We start from the raw sequence: 23,559 nt of genomic DNA on the forward strand, positions 1-23,559 counted from the left end.
ACAAAACTGTCTTCAAACTATGAAGATAAAATGAAAGTTGGAGACAAGGCCAAACTCTAACGTTATAAATCATTGGTCATTGTCCTGCATCTAAAATATGTGGAATATCTAATGTGTGTACGCTAAACTCAATAAAACGTTAATCTCAAGGAAACTAAAACTTAGATATGACTTAAGGCCCAATTCTTCCTCCATTAAAAGTTTTAAATTATATGGAATAAAATGTCACCCAGGACAGTGAATGCAGAATCTGTTAAATCGCTTAGGAAGGAAATAGGCAAGTTCCTGATAAGGGAGCAAGTGGGAGGATATTGCAACAGAATCTGGAATACAGATCTAGAATATAGATCTTGCAATCAGGATAAAGAGAAATGATTCTGCGGGTCTCCATTCTCCTGTTCTCAAAAGATTCATGCATCCCATCTTGAATTATTTAAAAGAAAGACACAGAAGCCATAATGCATGATTAAGGCTTGAGCTGATCCTTTATTAGTTGCAAAAGGACAATAATATACATGACTTTTCTCTGGTACACTCTGTATAAAGCATTGATACAGTTGACGTTTAACTGTTGTAATTCAGTTTAACCTTGATTTGTAATTTGCAGTTACTGTTTTCTCCTTCTGAAAAACACAATGAGAGTATATAATTATTTTAAAAATCCTTAATATTAAATAAAAGTTACTTTAGCTGGTACAAAAGGTTAGTCAAAGTCTAGTAAACAAAGTCACGTCTGTTAATACTGCAAAAGGGGAAGGGAAAAAAGTGTGCTTAGGAGGAAGCTACGACGCAGCCTGTAAAAAAAATGTTGATATCGGTCAGCACTTGCTCTCACAATTAAGTACTCAATTAACTAAACTTTTTTCTTTTTCTGTCTATCTGTGCCTCGGTTATTTCTCTGTATTAGGAATCTTTCCCTAGGACCAATAGCTAGTGTTAGGACAAGTCTCTTGTGTGCTGGTTCACAAAACATGCTCTCATTAGCTTATTCCACATATAATTTGCCTAATTCTGATCAATCTACACTTTTTTTTCGTAGTAGTGCTTCATTTTTAAAAATTTCAACAGGAATATCACTCATGATCATTTGTGATACAAATTGTGAAATCATGCAAAGACGGGAAAAAATGATGAACAATAGAAAAAAAACATTAAAGAGATTGTGGGGTGAACAGGAAATGGGAGCGCCATCACATTAAATGAAGAAAATGGGTAGATTTACTACCGTTTGACTTTTGATAGTCTGGAACTACACACTATTAAAAAGAATCCATTGACAAGTACGGCAGGGCATCTAACGGTGTCGGCCATTAGTTAGACTTGCCCATTTAGATTTTTTAATTTTTTGTATGGTAAGTTGTTATCAGCTCGCACTTTCAGCATCGCAGTGAGGGAAACAGGGCATCTGGGACCTGAGTGAACAGGGCAAGCAACTGAACCAGATTGAAGGATTGTGAAATTAACAGTGCAAGGACTGAGGAGGAAGTGTAAATTAGAGTGGGTGAATTCAATGTCAGATCAGGTACAGATAGAGAAATAAGAGAGAGAAAGAAAGATTGGATTGAGAGAGAGAGAGAAAAGACAAAAAAGTAAAAAAAACAAATTTTTTTAATGACATTTTTAAAATCTCCAACAACAATTAAAACCTGAAAGAATGAGACTCCACTCTTGTAATAGTTAATTTCCAGTACCAGAGGGGTTGACATGGAGTAAGTAACACTTGTGTCATTAAAAGGGTACTTAAACTGAAATGGACAAGACTTAACTTTCTGTGGAGAGTTTAGTTTGTATCTACTGTGCAAATTCAGGAACTTCACGCCATTCAAGGCAATCAGCGAGATGCCAATTTCCGAAGCTAATGTTAGAGTGGCACATCTCGGTCAACAACCTTTGGATATCCGCGATTAACCGTGCATCTGCCCCTCGCCTGAAGTTGCTGTACCATTTGCGCATTGTGGTGAAAAAGATATTAAAACATTAAAGTTAGAAAGGATGGGGGGGGGGGGGGGGGGCGGGGAAAAGATAATCAAACTTAGGGAGGATAAGACTCCTGGTGGATTGCATCTGTGAATATTAAAAGAAGCTAGGGAGGAGATAGCAGAGGCACTATTACGTACATATAAAAATTCACTAGAAAAAAGGAAATAGTGCTAGAGGACTGGCAGATGGCTAATGTTATTCCTCTATTTAAAAAGGGAGCTAGAACGAGTCCAGGGAACTATGGACCAGTTAGCTTAACGTCAGTGGTAGGAAAGATAATGGAATCTTTACTCAAAGATGTAATAGAAAGACAGCTGGAGAACGAAAATATAATAAAGAATAATCAGCACGGATCTCAGAAGGGCAAGTCATGCTTGACCAACTTTATTGAATTCTTTGAAGAAGTAACAGAAAGAGGAGACGGGGTAATATTGTAGATGTAATATATTTGGATTTTCAAAAGGCCTTTGATAAGGTACCGCATTGTAGACTCATGACTAAGGTCAGAGCATGTGGAGTCAGGGGACAGGTAGTAGAATGAATAGCAAGTTGGCTACAAAATAGAAAACAGAGAGTAGGGGTTAAGAGTAACTACTCAGACTGGCAAAATGTGGGAAGTGGTATTCCACAGGGATCGGTGCTGGGACCTCTGTTGTTCACAATTTAGATTAACAATTTGGATTCGGGAATCGAAGTACAATTTCAAAATTTGCAGACGTCAGCAAATTGCGGGGGCTGGGTTAATACAAAAGGAAGAATGCGGCAAAATGCAAGGAGGACATTAATAAACATTCAGAATGGCCATGTAATTGGCAAATCAATTTCAATATAGATAAGTGTGAGGAGGTGCATTTTGATAGGAAGAATAAGGAAGGCCACATACTTCTTGAAAAGCAAAGAAGTTATGTTAAACTTGTATAGGACCTTGGTTAAACCGTACCTGGAATATTGTGCACAGTTCTGGTCTCCAGATTATAGAAAGGATATACAGGCATTGGAGAGGGTGCAAAAAAGATTTGCAAGGATGATACCAGAACTGAGAGGATAGCCTCATCAGGAAAAGCTGAACAGGCTGGGGCTCTTTTCTCTAGAAAAAAGGCTGAGGGGCGACCTGATAAGGTAGACGTAGAGAAAATGTTTCCATTTGTGGGGGAGTCCAAACTAGAGGACATAAATATAAAATAGTCGCTAATAAATTCAATAGGGAATTCAAGAGAAACTTCTTTACCCAAAAAGAGTGGTAAGAATGTGAAACGTGCTACCACAAGGAGTAGTTGAGGTAAATAGCACAGATTCGTTTAAAGGAAAGCTAGATAAGCACATGCGGGAGAAAGGAATAGAAGGGTATCCTGATAGGGTTCAATGAAGTAGGGAGGGAGGAGGCTCGTGTGGAGCATAAACGCCTGAATAGACCAGTTGGGCCGAATGGCCTGTTTCTGTGCTGTAATTTCGATGTAACACGATGTAAAATAATGGCGACGCCATTAGCCTCACCGTTATTTTGACAGCAAATTCTGGCTCATTATTTTTGCAATTCTGCTTGGACATTCAGGATTAGATAGGAACAGAAAATTGGGTTATAAATGCTGCCTAACAGAGCATGATCAGTTTGAATTCAACAAATGAAATCCATGTTGAAAGAGTTAAGTTCAGCAAAATAATTTTTAAACAAGAGAATAGAGAGCAGATATCCCAGACATGGTAGGTGATCAATCTGCTATGTGAGGCCACTGTGCAAAATACTGAGGCTGTCTGAAAATGTATTTTGAACTGTTATGCACAGTAATGCATCGACCAACAGCACACTGAGTCTGCTGTCATGTCAGTTTAACTGGCATATGTTCAGCTTCCCATGAAACCTGGTTTTCAAAACAATTGCACCAAAGCAAAAAGTACTTTATGCACATTTTTGGGCAAACTTCTTGTAAATGCTTTGTTTGTGCTAGCTGGATAGTTTCAAAACTCCAGCTTCTGTCAGTGATGTGTTTATACTTGTATTAAATGGGGCAAAAATGAAAATAGTATAAACAAAACTGATATTTATTCAATTTTTATATTTGAATTATTTGACAGTTGATTGGAAACTTGAGGAATAAATCCAGAAATCTGTTTCTAATTCCTTTCTCTCCTCCCCTCCCTCCAATACTTTTATGCTTTACTCTTTGGGTGCAATTGCAAACTCACAAATGGACACATTTGTCCTGAAATAGTGAATGGAAGAGGTTGCATGTGATTCAATGAAGAGTGACAATGCCAAAAATAATGGTTTGCCAGAATAGAAACCCACTGCTCAAAGCACTGATGCTCAAACTGTGCTGTATTTTATAGATTGAAAAAAATGCTGCTATGACATTTATTTCAATTGACCTGTAGTGCAGTGGTTAATCCCACACTTTAGCTCCAGGCATGACAATCTCAAGTGGGAGGCTTCGTTGGAGTCCCGGCAGATTTTAGCTGCCACACCTCATTTGAATGTTACCGGTCAGCTACTCGTCCATTTGGAGATTTGGACTGTGGACTTGTGTCCATCAAGAACCAAATTGAGATATGCTTCCATTTAATTTGGCTCTTACCAGCCAGCAGGGAGGGGAGAGCCTTGTAATTTTTTTTTCTAGGTTCGATTTTAAACCGGGTAGAAGTGACTGGAGGGTGTACTAACACAACTCCATGCCCTCAATTCCAAAGACCAGACTTTCCTCCAAATGTCGCCCAAGATGAAAGATATTGTGCAGACTGGTTTCCACTAGCTCAATTGTAACATGATATGGAAGTTGACTATGCATCAGAAGCTCCAACCTCAGAGGAAACAATAGCACGCGAAATCTGATATCAGTAATATATGCCATTGGGGATTTTAAAAAAGCAACTGGAAAAACAATGTATACAGCACACGAAAGTTATGACAGTTGGAAGGTCTGATTCACAGTCAAAATATTGTATAATGTATTTGTAAAGTCCAAGCAGATCTTCTTACCAGGGGATTGTATTACAAAGATTCTTAACAGACTTTCCTCAACTTTACTCATCAACCACAATCTCCTAGAAAATATACTGTTCCACCTCAGTTGTCATTGTTGCACTAATGCTGGAACTTAATCCAGCAAATGCTGATGACTATTAATTCCTGTGCATGCTAAAACTGTAAAGTTCTGCAGTTTGCCGTAACATGGCTAACAGTCATTATAGATGGGATTTGCTGGTTATTAGGAGTGAGGATTGATTATAATTAACTTTGTCTTAGAAGAGATTGAATTCCAAAAGCTCCAATGGATGTCAGAACGGACCAGGAAGAATACCAGTTATATTCCGAACAGTTTATAAGCTGAATATATATGTTTTCTTACAATAAAATTGTCCCTTATTTTCAGATGATGATTTTAAGCATTCTCTTTTCTTGTGAAACTCCTCTGTTCCTGTTACATGATGGCAAAACACAGGTTGAAATGTATCAGCTATAACAACAGACATTTACACAGGCAAACTCATCGGTAGGAGAAGCTACTAGCTTGAATGGTTAAGGATATGCAGAAAACCCCCCCAGAAAATATGAGCACAAATGGCAAAATTAGCCTAACCCCAGTAACTAGCATCCATTGCAGAAGGTACGGATAGTTCAAATGTCAAAAGCTGGCAGTGATAGATAAGTATCCATGCTGTATTACTGGGCAGCATTAGTCAAATATACCAATTCAAAAACGCTTAAGCCAAAAGAGGCAGAAGTCTGTACACAAGGATAAATTGTGTGAAGCACTATGCTGCCAGCAGGACCTTGCATGCAGCCTGCACTTGTTGGATAATTGATGGAAAATCATGAGCAGCACACCCAGCAATTATCTAATATGTACTGGCTGTATGCAAAGGAGGGGAAGAGAATAAGGCCTTGTAAAGTTTACCCTGCAGTCTAAAGCTGATTAAATGGCATTAGATGATAACACAAATTTTATATGAGCAATTTTAAAAGTTGTTTTATTCCCCGGTGCTCCTGCTACAGCAGACAGATAAAAGCAATACGGCAGAAATAATAATTTAAAAATTGTGAATGACAGAAATTTGAAACAAAAATGAAAATTCTGGAAATGTGCAGCAGGTTGGTCGATATCTAAAAGATAGGTAGGTTAACATTTAACATGGGACCTTTCATCAAAAATTCTTGGTGAAAAGTCATACCCAAAATGTTATTGTCTTCTCCCTTTCATATGCTTACATGGCTGAACGATGCTGATTCAGATGTATTTCCAGCATTTTCTAATTTCAAAATAACATACGATCAGTCATTTTAAATGATGGTTCCTTCGTCTCTCATCAACGAGCTTTCTCTGCCAATTTTCTCCCCTTCTCTCTTTGATACAGTAACTTATTCTGGGTTGTGGATCCACAGGTGGCAGCAGCCCTCCCGTACCTTGTACAAGTGACCATTTCCTATGGTGAACCTAGAGTACTAATAGAGGCTCTTGTCCATAGCAAGCCATCGCAGCCAAACCTAGCCGTGTCCTCACCTGACATGCATACAGGTATGCTTTCCAGCAACAGTTACTGAATAATATTCCCCCCTCCCAAACCTGGAGATATAAAGGCCATTTGTAGCACCACTGCCCCAGCGGAGGCCAATTACCTCAGTACAGACCAGGGATCAAACTAGCGGCACTGCAGATGATCTGCGTGGCTCAGGGCCACACACCTTGTGAGGTACATATCCTCTCAGCCATCAGAGGAGCCCTAACAATGCAATTATTGCTGGTTTTTACTATAAAAATGAAAGGAGTTTGGGAGTAAATTGTGTTATCGCAGGCTTCTGTTGGCTGCATTAAATGGTTGAGCTTCATGTTTGCGGCCTACAACATCACCAGATCCCTCCTTGCAACACTTTTACTTTTCTGTAAAGTGAGAAGTTTATACTAACTTTATTAGAATCAATTCAGTTATCAATAATATTTACAAACATTATTTTCTGTACATTTTATTACTTAATATGTTGAATTAGAGCCACAATACAATTCCAAATGCAAAGTACTGTTTGAAGGCATCTGAAGTTTGATTTTTCACAGAAAAATTTGCATAGATCAGTGGTACTCATAACACCTTTAACCAACCTACCTCCCGTATGTGGTCCCTAGAAAACCTAATCGTCTGTGTCTTGGCTCTGAGATTTTGCTAGAGACATGATTCACGGTTGGTGATGGAAGAATCACAAGAGACAGAATGGGGTGGGGGGGGGGGGGGGGAAGAGAAGAAAGAGGAAAGAAAATATGTTAAGGTTGCTTTATGTTAGTCTGTGAGGGGGCTCTCAAGCAAATCATTTCTTCGGATTCTGGCCCTTGACAAAACGATTGTGAGCACCCCTGGCTATAGACCATGAAGAGTTAAGGGGATCTGACTGTGCACTGACCTACATCTGATAATCACTCTCTTGCAAAGCCCCTTTCTCAATGCCCACCTCGATGCAGAAAGATTCCCTTTGTTTTTTTTACTGCATCATGTAACTGTAAAAACTTTGCAAAAGGTCGTGGTGACACGGGAAGGGCTTGATTGTAATTTCTTTTTTCTCTTAACTGCATTATTAAATGTCCAGAATTAGGTTACTCTGACCAGATTGTCCCGGCTTTAATCTTTGACTGGCATCAAAAAAGCAGTCGCGCTCAGGAAATCACAACGTTCAGTTAACCAGTTCTTCAGTGTCAGCGGTTTCTACAACATCCTGTTTCACAGATTTATTTTTCTATTAGAGAAAACAACAAGCTCTCTGTTTATTTATTAACACTTTTAACCCTTCCAGCGCCAGCTCCCCTGGGGGTAACATTCCCGCGTTAACCTAAATGTAATGAATTGTGCCATTAGTAAATGGATTTATAAAAGTTACTCATTCGTAAGGATTTCTAACACTTCACTCCCAATGCCTTCAAGTATTTATTGTGGTTATTGCAGTTTTCAGAACACTATAGGAACTAAAGTAGAACAGAATCAGTTGCACTTGTTAGGCCAAGGCACACACAAATGGTTGCTTAAAGTCAGTACTGTGTGGCCAGCTGAATCAGCCTCAAACAAAGCTGAACTGAGTAAAGACTTGTTGCAACATACTGGTCTTTTAGTTATATCAGATCTCCACACATACGCATATGAAGTTGACTTTAAAAGATATCACAACTCAAACTTTGCTATAATATGACTGTGCCTCCATTCCTTGCACTGGCTGAACTCCAGTGGTTAGTGAATAATGAGGTGCTAAATTGACTTGTTTAGTTGAACAATGAATGGATCAGCATTTGCAAAAGGTGAGAATAAGGTTATTAATCTTTTGATAAAATGTACATTGTGTGTATGGACTGCAGAACTATAAATTTAAACAGAAATTACCCATGAACAAGCTTTTATGCAATGCAATAAACATCTCAGCTTTTAGAACACATTGTATTGGTAAGCGATGATGAGCATACTATGGAAAGTAAAATGCAAAAAAACAGCAGATTCTGGAAACCTGAAATAAAAACAGAAAATGCTGGAAGCACTCAAGACAAAAGGTCACCGACCTGAAACGTTAACCCGACCTTCCTCACTCCAAAGATGCTGCCTGACCTGCTGATTGTCTCCAGAATGTTCCTGGTTTTATTGCGCTACAGAGGTTGTGTACTGGTGTTTTATCAGCAACCTTAAAAACTGCTTAGTTTACAACATAGAAAAAAAAAATCAACCTTCTCCCAACGTACAGCTGCAAGCAAATCTCGAATTACTTTTCTATAACCCGTAAAGTAATAGTCACTACCATTGTTCCCTAATTGGCACTAAATTTAATGAGCACACAAGACATCCTTCCTGTAGCCCAGCTTCAAGGAAAGGTATCTATGATGGTGCTGGCAGTCAGTTGCCAATTTTGTCATTTTACCATCTACCAATTAAAATTTATAATTGAAAAAGGTTTTTAGTGTATTAATGTCACGGCAGGAGATGGGACTCATACTTTCCACTATGAAGTGAGTCAGTTCCACACAGACATTCTGTGTTGTGTTCATCACCCTTTTTTATTTATTTATTTTTAAGTACACCAGCACCTCTTGCTCTCTCTCGCCTGAACTTTCCAACCCCCTCTTGTTGGTTTGTCGATGGATCTAAAGGGAGGAGGGCTGAAAATCACTTGGAGAAATGTAGTAGTTTTAAACGGGCCTAGATGTACAGATGAAGCCAAAGGAGACTGTGTTTTATTTGGCAATGGTATTGTGCATGTATACAGATGACTACCGTTCTTTGAATGTTTCAGGCACTTGACTAAATGTGTCCTCAGTTTGCTGCAAGACTCTTGCCGAGTGACCAATTTCTTATGGAAAAAAGTCTTCTGTGCCCTGGTAAGGCTATCTTCTGCCTCTGATTGCTACTGCCTGCCTTCTCCTGTCCACTTCATGGCAAGGCCCCTTTGCAGGGAAAAGTTTCTTTCATTTTGTTCTGGGGGTTTTGGCGACATTGGCAAAGCTGGTGGTTGGCCTTCTACTTGACCCGCTGCAGTCCTTAAAGTTGTAAATTATAAAGTTGCGTAAGACACAGCAGGCAACACTAATTTTGGACACCGTGGCTGGTGTAAGATGTAAACACACCGCTCTGACAGTCCCCCTTCTCTTCTAAAACCTGCAAATAGAGGGATATAGGCAGCGCACAATGGAATATATAAACTATAGTTCAGTCCTCATTAGTATTTAGACGTATCTGTCATTCGGATGAAACATTAAACTGAGGCACCGTCTGCGCCCCCAGGTGGACGCGAGAGGCCCCACAGCACTATTTCGAAGAAGAGCAGGTGAGTTCTCTCTGGTGTCCTGGTCAATATTTCTCCCTCAGCCAACACCACTAAAAAAATGAACAGATTATCTGGTCATTATGACATTGCAGTTTGTGGGAGCTTGCTGTGTGCAAATTGGCTGTCGCATTTCCTAATTTACGACAGTGAAAACATTTCAAAAGTACTTCATTGGCTGTAAAGTGCTTTGGGATGCCCTGAGGTCATGATAGGCGCTCTATAAATGTGAGTTCTTTCTTCACACTGAGCACAAATAACGTGCTTAGAAGACATATTAATAACTGTAGCCGTGACAACAGCTGCAATTGGCTTTATTTCACTGACAACACACTGAACTACTGTGAAAGAAGATATGATTCAGTTGGACAGTGGCCTTTGGTAGAGGAGGACAAAGAGAAATAGCAAAAAGCAGTCCATAAGATAAGACACCATAAAAGACATATGTCTAAGTTCTACTGGTATTTCATGCACCAGGTGTACTGGCACAGGCAGAGTAATCTAGGAACACTCACAAAGAACCAATGGCTCAGAAAGCTACGCAGAGACCATGTCAAATTTGTGTCATTTGCTGCAAGACCTTCAAATACACTCGTATTCATACAACACTATTAATTGACATGAAAATCACCACAATTTCTATGTAAAAGGTCACTCCAGTCAACCATTGGTGTGATATATACCATAGAACCATAGACATTTACAGCACAGAAGGAGGCATCCATCCCATCATATCTGTGCCAGTTATATGCTAAAGCAATCCAAAACAAATCCCATTGCTTCTTCCTCTCCTCATGGATCAAATATTTATCCAATTTTCCCTTAAAAAAAAGGTACAATGGTCTCTGCCTCAACCATTCCCTGTGGCAAAACATTCCATGCTCCACCAACACTATGTGTCAAGAAATTTCTCCTAACCTCTTTCCTTTCTCAGAGACAATTTTCAATTGGTCAGACACCCCAACCAGAGGAAACGGTTTTTCCCTATTCAATTTTTATTGCATTACTGCCTTCTCAAGAGTGCAGGGAATCATGTTGCTATTCATGCCCCTTGTACAATGCCATACCGTTCATGAATAGAAAAGAACTTTACTCAATGTCTAGTTGGAATGCAACCTCCAGCATTGAAGAATACAGGCCATTGCCTCATTTACTGAGAGCTTACACAATGCCTTTATTAGAATATAATCTACAGTGGCTTCATTGCTCAAAGGGGAAAGAAGATTAGAAGGTTAAATGTTCAGAGAATTTGGATACACATTGCAACCTTAGCTAATGACACCCTTACACAACCCAAGTAAAGCAGAAGTATAACAAGGGGCATGTGAGCCCAAAGTTTCACATTGAGCACATGATTGGGATCCTGAAGTAGCATTTTCTGGACCAATTGGGAGGGGCACAACCTATATTATGCAGATGACAAGCATTACCTGTGGGGTCATTCCATCAGGGAGAAAGAATCTCCGCAACAGTCGCAGTGTTGCTTTAATCTATGGCCATTATTGAATTGAATCAGAAAACCAGTCAGCGCTTTTGAATCCTACTTTGATTGACAGTTTTGGCTTATTATGAACCATACCTTTGATGTTCATGTGTCATATCCTGTACTTCAAAAGGTTCAAGAAGCATTTAGTCCAGGCTAGTAGTTTGGATTTTTTTTTTAAATTGTGTTTCTACTTCACCAGACTGCTAATGAGTTGGAGCTATTAGAGTATTCCATGACCATCATGTAAAAACTCTCAATCACGGGCGCCTGGCTCAAACCTCCAAAATACACCACAGCTTTCAGGTGATTTTTTTTTAAAAAAACAGCCACTGTACAGAGTATTTCCTCTGTTACACCAATGCTCCAGCATAATTCGGTCAGTCATTTGGACAATTGAGCAATGATCCATTTGCCTATTTACTGGCTTGTATCAATCTTTTGGCATCCCTTCAATCTGGTTTCTAAAGAGCCTGCACAAATAAGGGGCCAGCATAGATAAGATGGTAATGATGAAATGATGTTATGTCATATTTTTGTCATTACCACCATAGCAGTGCTGGAGGCAAGGGCTGTCATCATACAACAGGCACCAGAATTGCGTGGGCCAGCAGTTTGCACTCTCCTATGGGTGCTTCTAGTGAAATTTGTTAGAGACCAGACACCTTTACCTCCTCTGGAGGACGATGGCTACTTTAAGTTGCTGCAAGTGCCAGAGTATTGCAACAGCAGGAATTTTCCCCTCTCCTCTCCGCACCCCACCCTACCCTTACGGTCTTCCCAGGACAGGCAGAAACCCTCCCATATAAAAAAATTGAAATTAGTTTGATCCTGGCCCAGAAAATTCTGAGGTCAGCAGCACAACCATTATTAAGTGGGCAGAAATGCAGCCCTCACCCCACATACTGCAGCGTAGTTAAGTAAAGTATTACAATCTAATGAAATCTCCTACTTTCCATGCTTCTGTTTAACTTTACTGCTTCATAGTTGTAATCCAAGCTATATGGATCCGTCAGAATGTATTTGTCAGTCAGAGTTGAAGAGTGTGCAATAATAACCTCTACCAGTCCCAGTGTGCATCTCATTAAAGGGTTCATAGTTCATCCTGCAGCCCGCTATCCCAAGGTCACGTTTTAGTTCATAGGGGGTGTCAGGTTGCAGGTGGGAGTAGATTTTTGTACTGCGCATAAGAAAGTATTGGGAGAATGCCCAAATCATAATGCAAGCCCCATAGGGTCTCCAGAATGGTGGTTGTCTGCTGCATGTTACACAACCTCACTTTCAAAAAGAGCTTTTGTCACGAAAGATGTTGAAGAGCATTTAGAAACCCTGAGACGCCAGCAGACCTGAGTAAGATGATAAATTGGTATAGACAGTCCTTACTACTGATATTTTCCATTAATTCCCACAGATGGTTTTAACAAAGCCATGATTGCAGAAGTGCTTATTTCCTTATGACATCGTAACGTTATTTTCATTGCTCTGCCATGTTCCTTCTCCCATAGCTAGTGGTCCAGTCTGGATTTGATGAGCAAAACAAAATAATTACTCGTTCCAATGAATAATTGAAGTATAATGGTTTTGTGCAATAATGCATCATCGCTGTTTATGGAAGGCTGTGTCATTCACTTAAATTTGTGGATTTCATCAGGTCCAACATCTTGCACAAATTCTCGCACACCCGATGGGTTTGCAACACAGTGTTCACTCTCTCAGCTATTTCCATTCATACCCAACTTATGAGGGGTTTAATGTGAGACAAGGCGGGGGTGAGGGTCCCCTCTGCTCCACAAATTGTGTCTCAACATTTCTTCAATTGCTCCACCAGAGCCTCAAAGCTCTAGCCATCAAAATTTGGCATTGTCTTTGTTTCCTGTACTCAATTGCTACTCTGAGTGCTCTCAAAACAATTTTGATTCTGGTGACATGGAAAGTTTAAAAGGTTTATGTGGTAAGCTTGTGCACTAAACAATTGTTGGCCAGGAGGTGCAATCTCATTGGCTATCCTATTGTGTAATTGTTAGACTGCACAAAATTCTATGTTCATGAGAGAATTTTATTACCCAAAGAACAAGTTATGTTGATTTAGTAGTTTGTTATCCACAATTTTAAGCTGTGGAATTTTAGATTACATTCCTTATGAAAGAATAAGTAGTTAATTGTTAAATTTGTCAATAGTCCTGATTTCCCCTTTGAGGGAATCCACACTAAAAAAGGACAATTTTCAATTAGTGTAGTAAAAATTCTGATTTTTACCAGTCCTTTTTTTGGCTGTACACAAAAGTCATAATGAACAAGTGAGGCTTATGGAAATTTTGAAATAAAGGATAGTACTAATGCAGCAGATGGGGGGGGGGGGGGTGAGCCTTAGAGGCTAATGCCATGTACTAGCCCATATAGTCAACGCTTTGCCCAAATTCTAATGCCATGTAGGACGCAATTGTCGTAATCGAAGCAATCCATTAACACATGGATCAGCAAGCAATTTATTTTAAAAATCACATTACAACCTAACTATTGATGCACAGTCTCAGGCTCAGAGCTTCTTTATATTCGGTTCATATCACGTGTGTGTTGGCTTTCCATAGATTCAGAGATTGATCACAAGCTTATGTCCATTTTAATTCTCTGTCCCACCCAAACCTTTCAACAGCCACAGGCCAAACCTCCTCTTTGAAATCTGAAAATCAACGTCACCCAAGTAAATTAATTTCACTTTTACATGTTACTACCTACCCCTATTCTTTTAGTTTATGGCTGTTTAGCATAGCCACATGAAAAACACCTCTGCGGTACTTCCTAGGTCAATGGAAAACAACATTCATTTTCTACCACATATTAAGTGATATTTACAACGTAACAGTAACTGAGCAGGAGACTTGCAGAAACATCACAAATTCAGCCATAACGTTACAAGTTAACATTTGATTTTCAGAAACACGACGGAATGGATTTTCAACTTGCCACTCGGGCATGGAACTGAAATTAATGGAAAATGAAATCAGGTGGCATCTACAATGGGCAGCTGATTGGCAATGCCTGAGCAGCAAGTTAAAAATCTTCATTTCCTGCAAGGAAAGCTCTCAGTAGGTGTAGGTTCTACTGGGGCCATCAGGGGCGAGCTGGGCAGAATTCCCACGGGTAGCCCAGGATGCCTCCAGATGGAAATCTGGTAGATTCAGGTTCTGGCCCACACTAGGGCCTGGTCACTGGGATGCCACCAAATTCATACCCCCTTCCCACTCCTACTGACCAGCATTTCTTCCCTCTTCTTATTTCTGTCAGGGCTTCCACTACCCAAATAAAAAGAAAGTGCAAAAACTAGAAATCTGAAACAAAAAAAAAGAGAATGCTGAAACTACACGGCAGGCCCATCAGCAGGTTAATGTTTTGGATACAACCTCATTGGAACTGAAAACAGAAAGCAATTTAGTGGGGTTGCAAAAAAAAAAGAGGGAAAGGAAAAAGCAGATATTCCAATCACAAAGAGGAAGTTAATTGGTTGAATTAATAGATTGCTTAACAGAAAAAGGAAACTATTAAATGGCAAATTATATTAATGCGACCATGAAAAGACATTAAAAAAAGGCAAATAGTTAGGGTGATGAAAAGGGATGGGAAGAGCCCAGAAAAGAATATGGAAATGAAGAAAATTGAAGGGAAAAAAAGAGTCTGCAAGATAGTCCAGTATTTTAGATCTGGCCACAGTTGCACCAAGAGATCACAGTTAACCATTGTTGCCCGATGTACTCCACTGTTTAAATGGGACAGATTCCGCAGCAAGGGAACCAGCACAAGCTACGGACTTGTGCCCAGTGGACACAGCTCTGTATATAAACAGGGTATCAGGTATTGCTACTCTTGGGTTGTCACATCAACAGCTGCTGCTCTCACAACAACAGTGCTGTATTACAATGAAAAAAGTAAAAAAAATTTCTATGTACTATTGAGTGAGAATGGTCAAATTAAATGCCACACTTTTGTTTAATACGTCAATTAAGAATATTAAGGTAATAATGGATGGGCAATGTTAGCTTAGTCGTGAGGCTTTCTCACTGAAAATGACAATAATTAATACCTGTGAGTAGTTTCTCTATTGTACACCCAAATTTCAGACAACTCAGTTTATTGTTGGAAAATTGAATTTTAGAGGAGACAATCCTGGAGTTGATCTTCCCTGTCTTGAATAAAATGTAATGCTACGTTTATCACGCAACACTACATCCTCAACTTCAGCTGCAACACTGTAAAGTCAAAGAGATAGCTCTCCTTGTCTGGGAAGGCTGTGAGACCCACTTAAAAAGATCGTTTTTGTCGGCACCGCCGGAGGCAGCAGCACTGGCTGCAAATATAAAGTTTACGGTCAGAGAAGCAGCCAGCAATCTATTTGGGCTGCTGGCAAACAAGTGACTCACTGAAGTGCTTTTGCATTTGCTGGACTGTGTTTACCGTCCTAGCCATCAGATAAGAAATGGCAGCCAGAAGGAAAATCGCTGCATCCGCACAGTTTCTTGCATTTTCTTTCAGTGCTGTTGCAGTGTATTAGAAATGGGGCATATTCTGCAGCACTGGGATCCTAGGACACTTCTGCCATATGAATTGAACCTCTTTCATGTCCTTCTCAACTGCGGTTTCATATTTTCCAGTCTTGTCTCAGCCATAGTTTACGGTGTTGTGGCTCACTGCTGTGGATCATTATTAATCCAATTAACTCAACCAGCCCTCTTACTTGTGACAACACAGAAAACCAGCATAGAATGACAGCAAGAGAAACCCAGGTTACCACAACTCTAAATGAAGCCTCTGAGCTTTCTGTTGCTAAGTTATTGTAGAGCTTTGGCAACACTAAATAATTCTTGTTTTATTTCTTACGCACCTAATAGAACTGTCACAATCAAGATGCTTTTTTACAGTGTTAGAAACACGAGATAATGCTCTGATGAAGACTCAGGTCAAACCAAATGAATCAACTGTCTCCTGTCTGTCAGTTGTTTACAGTAAAGAAGAATGCACACAAAGTCAGAAATAACTTCTGCACATCAATGTTCTGAAATAAGCATGGGGATAGAATACTCTGACTCACTGCGCGATCAAGATACGATGCTCTTAATGGATATAAAATGGAAAGAGGTTTCATTCCCCAGCTCTGTCACTTTGGACATTAGTGGACGCAAGATTAAAACTTTTTGCATACAAGAGTTCTATTTTTTTTTAAAATAAAATATCTATACCGTTGTATCATTTTGAGCTCTTGGGTGTTATTTTTTGAGGTCATAATCTATGGTTTAAATGCTATATTAATTACAGACAATAATGCATTGAAGAATGAGTGCTAAAACAATCTTTGATGTGTGGAAAACCTAGATAGATGCACCTTTCAATTCCTTGTCATCATATTATGGGATATATGAAAACTGAATAAGATCATAACATTTCTGAATTTATTTTTGATGGATGTTGGTGATTTTCAACTTCATAGCGGGGGGGCAGGGGCGGAGGTGGTGAGGAAAGAGATGAAAAGCACGGTCAAACAGAAGGGTTTTCATAGGCTTGTGATGCAGGGATCAAATCTATACTGTGTTTTTAAGGAGAATGTCAGTGGCCAGGAGCATAGTGACACTGTATGATTAGTGTCCAGAGGTGGACTGGAGGAATAGGAGGGAGCTGTGAACCAGCAACATAAACAACTTACATTTTTATAGAGACATCTGTGAATAACGCTAGAGTGTTTTACAAGGTGATGGACAATGACTGGACACACAGCAGAAGGGAGAAAGAGAAGTGAGGCTTGGCAAAACAGTAATTCAGACCCAAAGGAGGTGTAGAGAACAAAATATTGCTGGAGAAGATCGCTCAAATAGGGTGGAACAAGGTCATGAATGGATTTGAAAATGAAGATAAAGATTTTGCAATTGAGTCGCTGGAGCATAGAGAGCAAGTGAAATGTGGCATGATTGGAGGTGATAGTTCCCACACTAGGTGGGAGAGTATATGTGCCACAGAGGTTTGAATTAGCATGGGTTTGTGAGGAATGGTGGTCGATAACGAGAGTATTGGAGAAGTCAATCCTCAAGGTGAAGTCATGAATTAGGCTGTCAGCAGTGGGGAAAAGTAGAGTAGTACAGAGTCAATGCTTCAGAGGTGGAAGAATATGGCCTTGGCAAAGGTCCAGATTGGGATGGAAAGCTCAACTAATGGGCAAATAAAATGCCATGGTTACACACAACTGGATTTAGCCTTGTCAGTTGATGGATTTGGGGCCAAGTTCTTGTAGGTGCTGGCAGGAGCCAAAAAGGATGGCTTCAATTTTGCTAAAATTAAACTGAAGGAAATTTCAACCAGCTGAGCTTTTAAAATGGCATCTTTAAATATAGAATTTTGACAGACTTTGGGAAGCTTTCAGTTTCTGCTGATTTTTTAAAAATATTTTTCTGTTGAGTACCCAGTACTGATTATATCACTGAGGAAACTTGCTAGGAGTTACAGAACATGTGCGAGGGCACTGTATCAACATCAGTGGGTAGCCATTAAAAGAATACTCCAGGTGTGTATTGAACCAAACAAGTCCTACAAATTTTCACTCTTTATTTCTCTCCACTGGCTGTAAAATTTGTTTTAGCAGTGGCTCTGTGTAGAACACCTGTACACAATTATTGCTGTTAGATCTACTGCACCCAGGTTCCCAGACTCAAGATGGCAGTCAGACAATATCCCAGCACTGTGCACTGTTTTTCTCTGACATTCTCGAACATTTGTTTCAGCAACTCTAGGAGGAAAATAAACAGGTTTGTTTTATTTAATGCCAAGTCTTATTTTTAATTTTTTTTATATATAAACACAGTCTGAAGTATTCCATTAAATCAAGAATGCTTCAGCAATCCGGTCATTTCCACAGTGTATGTTAATTTCCCACACATTGTTGGTCTCAGTTACCATCTGTACTGAGGTAAATACATGAGAAGGAGAGAGCTACACTAAAGTATTTAACTCCAAACGTTCCTGACTATTGTTGATATGTTTTTGGGCTTGATGTTACTGCAACTCACAACTAGCCATATAAAGGAGTTTAGATGCTGCCTGCATGTTAAACTCATGTTAGCTGTGGTTTACCAAGTTACTTCAATATAGAAAAAAGTGGGCCAATTTTCCTGACATTTTCCCCTCAGAGCACACATTCTTCAGGTGCAAAGGTTAGGGGAAAAAAGGGTGGTGAGCAATTATGCTGGATCTCTGTTCTCTTTATGACAGACTGGAATTTTCAGGGCTTCCCCAGGAAGGTCAGGTGGGGGAGGTAGGGGGGGGGGGGGGAGGAAAGGAGGAGGGGCAGAACTCAGCACCACACCTTCAATAAGCAAAGACCTATCACTTTCATGGCAATGAGGCAGAAGGAGGCATTCCAGGCCTTCCACCTTTCTCTAATAGTTGAAGTTCTGAAGGGCCTAGACACAGGGGTGCCTCATGTTGATAGCAGTAGGCTTGCACGTGGTGGTGGGGGTTGAGGACACCTGGTAGAAAGCTGAAGAGGACCCCAAAGTTAAGCTGCAAGGCTTTTAAAACTTACCCAGAAGATCTTCTGGCTGCTGCTGGAGAGATTTTGAGGCCCAATCTGTAGCTGCAGGCCTCTGAGACCTGCAACTGCATTCAACTTTCCTCCTTTTTGTCAGCACAAAATTTCAGGTTTATCAGTAGAGAAGTCCAATACTTCGGAAATGTCAAAGTGTTTCAATTGTAGAAAAAGTAATAATTCAAAAGAAAGAAGGAGGAATAAGCAAAAAAAACAAACTTGATCTAAAAAAGAACAACAATTTGTCTCATTCCAGACATTTTACACAACATAGCAGGTCTTATTAAAGTCCAGACTGAGGATTGTTTCTGTGTCCAAGCGAAACACAAATTGATTTACTATTTATTCGACTGACAGCATTGAGCAAAAAAAAGTCGTAGTTGCCTGTGCCACAGGAGATTGGGTTCCTATATCACTGTCAGCTACATTAACTGACTTCCTGGATTTCAATTCAATTAGAGCAGCATTCTCCAGCATTAATAAATCAATATTGATGCTATTTCGATATATTTTGAACGTATTTCATTAGATGTTTCAGTTTGAAGATTGATGGTGGATTAGAACTTGACAAGACATGACAGCGTCTACTACATTATTTAGTGCTACTCTGATGACAATAATCTAAGTGTAATTGCATTATACTACACAATAATGCTTTTTTAAAAAGACATGATGGAATGTTTATAGTTTTCACTGTACTATAACTTTTAACACCCCCTCACCACCTTTGAGAATGCTTCCTAAAGCTTCTTCAATCATATTTTCTCCCCCCTTATATGTCTCTTCTACATTAACATTTTACAAAGCAATTTCAAATCTGTTAGAAGGGGGTATCTTTGTCATTTTTATGAAGTTGTCAGATGGACTTAGTTCCTTAATGAGCTGCTCTGAAAACTCTGGTTTGGAGCCATTGTATTCCACTGGGGAGGTTTACACTTCATCAGATGCAACATCGACTCCAGCACAAACTTTTGCCATGCGGCTTTTGGAAAGCAGCGTTGCTTTTCAAAAATATTTGTGTCATGGGATGACAACATATTGCACATATGCAAAGACCACTGAAAATGTGCACAGTAAGTTTTCAGTAGTGACATTGCTTTTTTTAAAGTCACTAATTGATGTCTCCATTCAAGGCTCATTAGTCAATTAATGCATATGAAATGAATGAGCTGTTCAGGCCACATGTGTGGTCTCAACACTGAGGTAACACCCAATGATTATTATCTCGCCCACAATGGTTTCAATCCTGTTGGAGCGAGCTCCCAAGAGGTATGTAACACAGATTATGGTCCCTGAATGTGCATGCACAGTATAGTTGAGATGTGAAATAAACACCAATATAGTTGAGGTATGGTTGGAAGGATACCAGTATAAAGTCTAAGTACCATTAACACAAATGCAATAGTGATTTCAAAGGAGTTTCGAGCCACATATTGAGGGATACATCACTTCTCACATTTCAAATCTCATTGAATGAGTTATATACATGGACTTGATACTACTGTCACAGAACAACTGTTTTTTTTGCCATGCATTATTCATAATTGTTGGTTAGCCAGTGACGTTTCACGATGCACAATTCTAATACAAAAAGAGATTCATTCGAAATTTTACACACTATTTTGGTTTTCTTCAAAAATATACTACATCACACAAACAAATATGAAAAGGGTTCCAGCATAGGTTTAATTACAGTACCTTTTTAAGGTCAGATTTTAAACAGCACTAACATCAGAATTCTGTGGCATTATATCCGAACCTGCATCTTTTTAATGGACCGAATTTTTACAATAACAGTGCAAATACCTTCATTTAGGTGTGCCCATTTCTTGTGTACTCTTAATCACAGCACATTTTATTCATCTTAAAATCAAGAGAATTAGCAAATATATAAAAGGAGATGTCAAAAGAACAAAGAAAATATGAATGAGAACATCTCATTCAGCCCATTCCCTCCACAGATTACGTCAGTTTTTCTCAGTGGCTGTACTCTTGCCACTAAAATAGTGGGTTTAAGCCACACTTAGTTTGACCGAAGATTAAAATGTATACTGTAGAAATTTCATGTATTGGATAACAATGGATCAAATATAGATAATGGAGGCATCTTTTTGTAACTACACTTTTGTTTTGATAGTTAATATTCTCTTATCCATAAACTAAACTCTGATTCTACTGGGTCTCACACCCAGGACTTTCCACACCAAGGAAAACCTGATATCCACTACAGAATGGAACCATTTAATTCAATATTGAAGCCAGGATAAGTTACCAGCAGTACATCAATCCCTGTATAATGCCACACTGTGAACTAGCAGTGAAAGAAAGCCTGCAAGGAGCACTTGTGAACTGATGCCATAAACATCCCCATCTATTATAGAGAACGAATGACAAGCTCAAAATTTGGTATTCAACCTGTATCTAATTGTGCACATCTTGATCACTGTTAATCTTTTCAGTAGATAGACAGTTGAAACATGAACAATTGCAAAATCTACTTCCTATGCATGGCCTTTATACTCAAAGGCCCATCTGATTAGTAAAAGATCCTCTAGGTTAGCTAATGGTTATTCACATATGTATAGAAGATATGATCTGTAATAAAGACAAGGGAGACGCAAAACAAAAATGGAGAAATCGCAGTGAGCAGGACTTGGCAGCAAAAAGACATCAGCTGGGATACAACAGCTGAATTTGAAAAGAACAGAGAAGTGTGGTGTGGTTTTGTACAGGAGTCTCACAAACAGACAGGAGACCTAGAAACAGATAGCAGTGGCTTGGAGTAGGAGTCAAGAGATTTTTTTTTTTAGGTATTTTAATTCTGCCATATTATAAATAATTAGTTTTCTTTGCACAAGTAATTTTTTTTTACAGGTAGTTATCCAGGTGGTTAACTAAGTTATGCACTTATAAGCTTGCAGTAATAGCATTACCATAATTAATCTTTCAGTGGAAACTCTGGCATGTACCAATAGCAACAGTCAGTGCTAATGGGCACTGTTAGAATAGAAAGAGCCAAAACTACAAAAAAATTTAGAAAAATTACCGATATTCTGGAGTGATTTCAAGGCTGTAATTCAATCTTGGGGTTCAAATAATGGGCCAGAAAGTCACTTGAACTTCACTCTTATGGTTTATGATATCAACCAAGTCCCTCATTAAAATGCAGTTGTTAATCATTCTCAGGTGCCCATTGCTGTCTGTAGCACTTACCTTTGTTCTTTTCTTTGTGAGGGTGCAAAATTTATTGATTACTGTAACATTTCAAAAATATTTCAGTCGGCCAGTCTTTTTAATAAGACACAGACTCATACGTATACTTTATACAGGGACAGCACACACTTAAGTCTTTTCAACTTTCTAACTGGGCATTTTATTCAGCAGCTCAATGTTAATACCTTCCTCAGATTAAGTAAACCTATCTCTACATCATCTACCCATTAATTGATCTATCCAAAATAGACAACTCTTACCATAATCCATCTTAATCTATTTAAATGTTACCATTGATTTAGATGAACAAATTTCACATTTAACCTTTAGATAACCACATTGCACCCACTACTGATAAATCCCCAAAACACATTGCACCCATTACCTTGATTCTAGATTAAGCATGTGACACTTGTTGCCCTTAAATCCAATGTGTCCATTAGTTTCAATTAGTGTTCAGCACCACCATAAGGTGCTTCTTGCTAATCAGTCCCTCAAAGGCTGCATGGTATGCTTCCCTGTTCTTTGAAACAGTCTGATACAGCCATAACTGTTGTCATGGTAATACTGTCTTCATGATACCATCATTGTAGTTCTACAGAAGCTTAAAGGAATATTCACAGCTAGCAGCTGAATACATTGGTATTATAGATAATGGGCGGTGCGTGCTTTCCTGATCACTTTCTCTCCTTGTGGCTGGGAACATCATTGTTGATTTCTCATCTCTTGTAGACCACTGAAGTCTATAAATGATTGCTTTTACCTCAGGAATTAGTGGTTTGGGGAACATTTGGCTCAAACTCGCTACAGCACACTTTAGTTAATACCACTTACAGCAACTCATTTTTACCTTAAATACCATGATCTAATTGGCACTTAGTGACGACACCTTCTCATTGGACTGGTTGCCAGTTGCACCCTGTTGCTTGCAAGAAAATAGTCAACAAGATTGCCTTACAGGTAAATTAATTCTCTCAATCAGTTCATTTATAAATCTTTAAATTGCCACCTTTGTTGTTAACTCAATTTGGCTGTTTAATTCAAACATACTTCTTATTTATATGACAGGAGCCTTCAAATATACTAGAAGGTTAAAAGCTGGTTTCAATTTCCATTATTTTCATTGCAGTTATGTGCATTTCTTATAAAGAAATTTGAATTTTACTTCAAACAAATTCCCATAAAATATAAATTTCCATTTCAAGTGTTAATATTAACAAATTTTGAAATGAAAATACTGAACTCAGGAATCTTTAACAGCTGCAAAAGTCAAGTAGCTGAAAATGAGTCAGATTCCAAGCTCAAAGTTTAAGCAAACCAACTCCCTTGGGTTGATCTACAAACTTAAAAGGTTTATTACTAGGCTTACTCTATTCTAATTTTTAACTGGACTTCTTACTATGTTTGTTGCCCTGCTTGCATGATCGCCAATGTTTTTGCTGAATTTACTAAACATGATTCTCTACGCCACTCATTGAGCAGTAACAGAGCTCCATAGATTGCAGTACCTGATGCCAGATTGGTTCCTACACTGCAGTTAGT

The 23,559-nt window shown here is 39.0% G+C and overlaps 1 long non-coding RNA gene across 2 annotated transcripts in view; it reads right to left on the minus strand.

Moving 5' to 3' along the window:
• Window positions 1-461: 461 nt before the first annotated feature.
• LOC137342828 (uncharacterized) overlaps window positions 462-23,559 on the minus strand; it is a 158,769-nt gene continuing 135,671 nt past the window's right edge. Inside the window, exons 3-4 of one of the 2 annotated variants that reach the window (XR_010967357.1) lie at window positions 7,075-7,131; window positions 462-623 (exon numbers count right to left, since the gene is read on the minus strand). This is a non-coding gene — a long non-coding RNA (uncharacterized lncRNA). The remainder of the gene's footprint in view (window positions 624-7,074; window positions 7,132-23,559) is intronic. The other variant, XR_010967356.1, reaches the window with a different exon arrangement.

Source organism: Heptranchias perlo, chromosome 26 (genome assembly GCF_035084215.1).
Source record: "Heptranchias perlo isolate sHepPer1 chromosome 26, sHepPer1.hap1, whole genome shotgun sequence".
Taxonomy (NCBI): Eukaryota; Metazoa; Chordata; class Chondrichthyes; order Hexanchiformes; family Hexanchidae; genus Heptranchias; species Heptranchias perlo.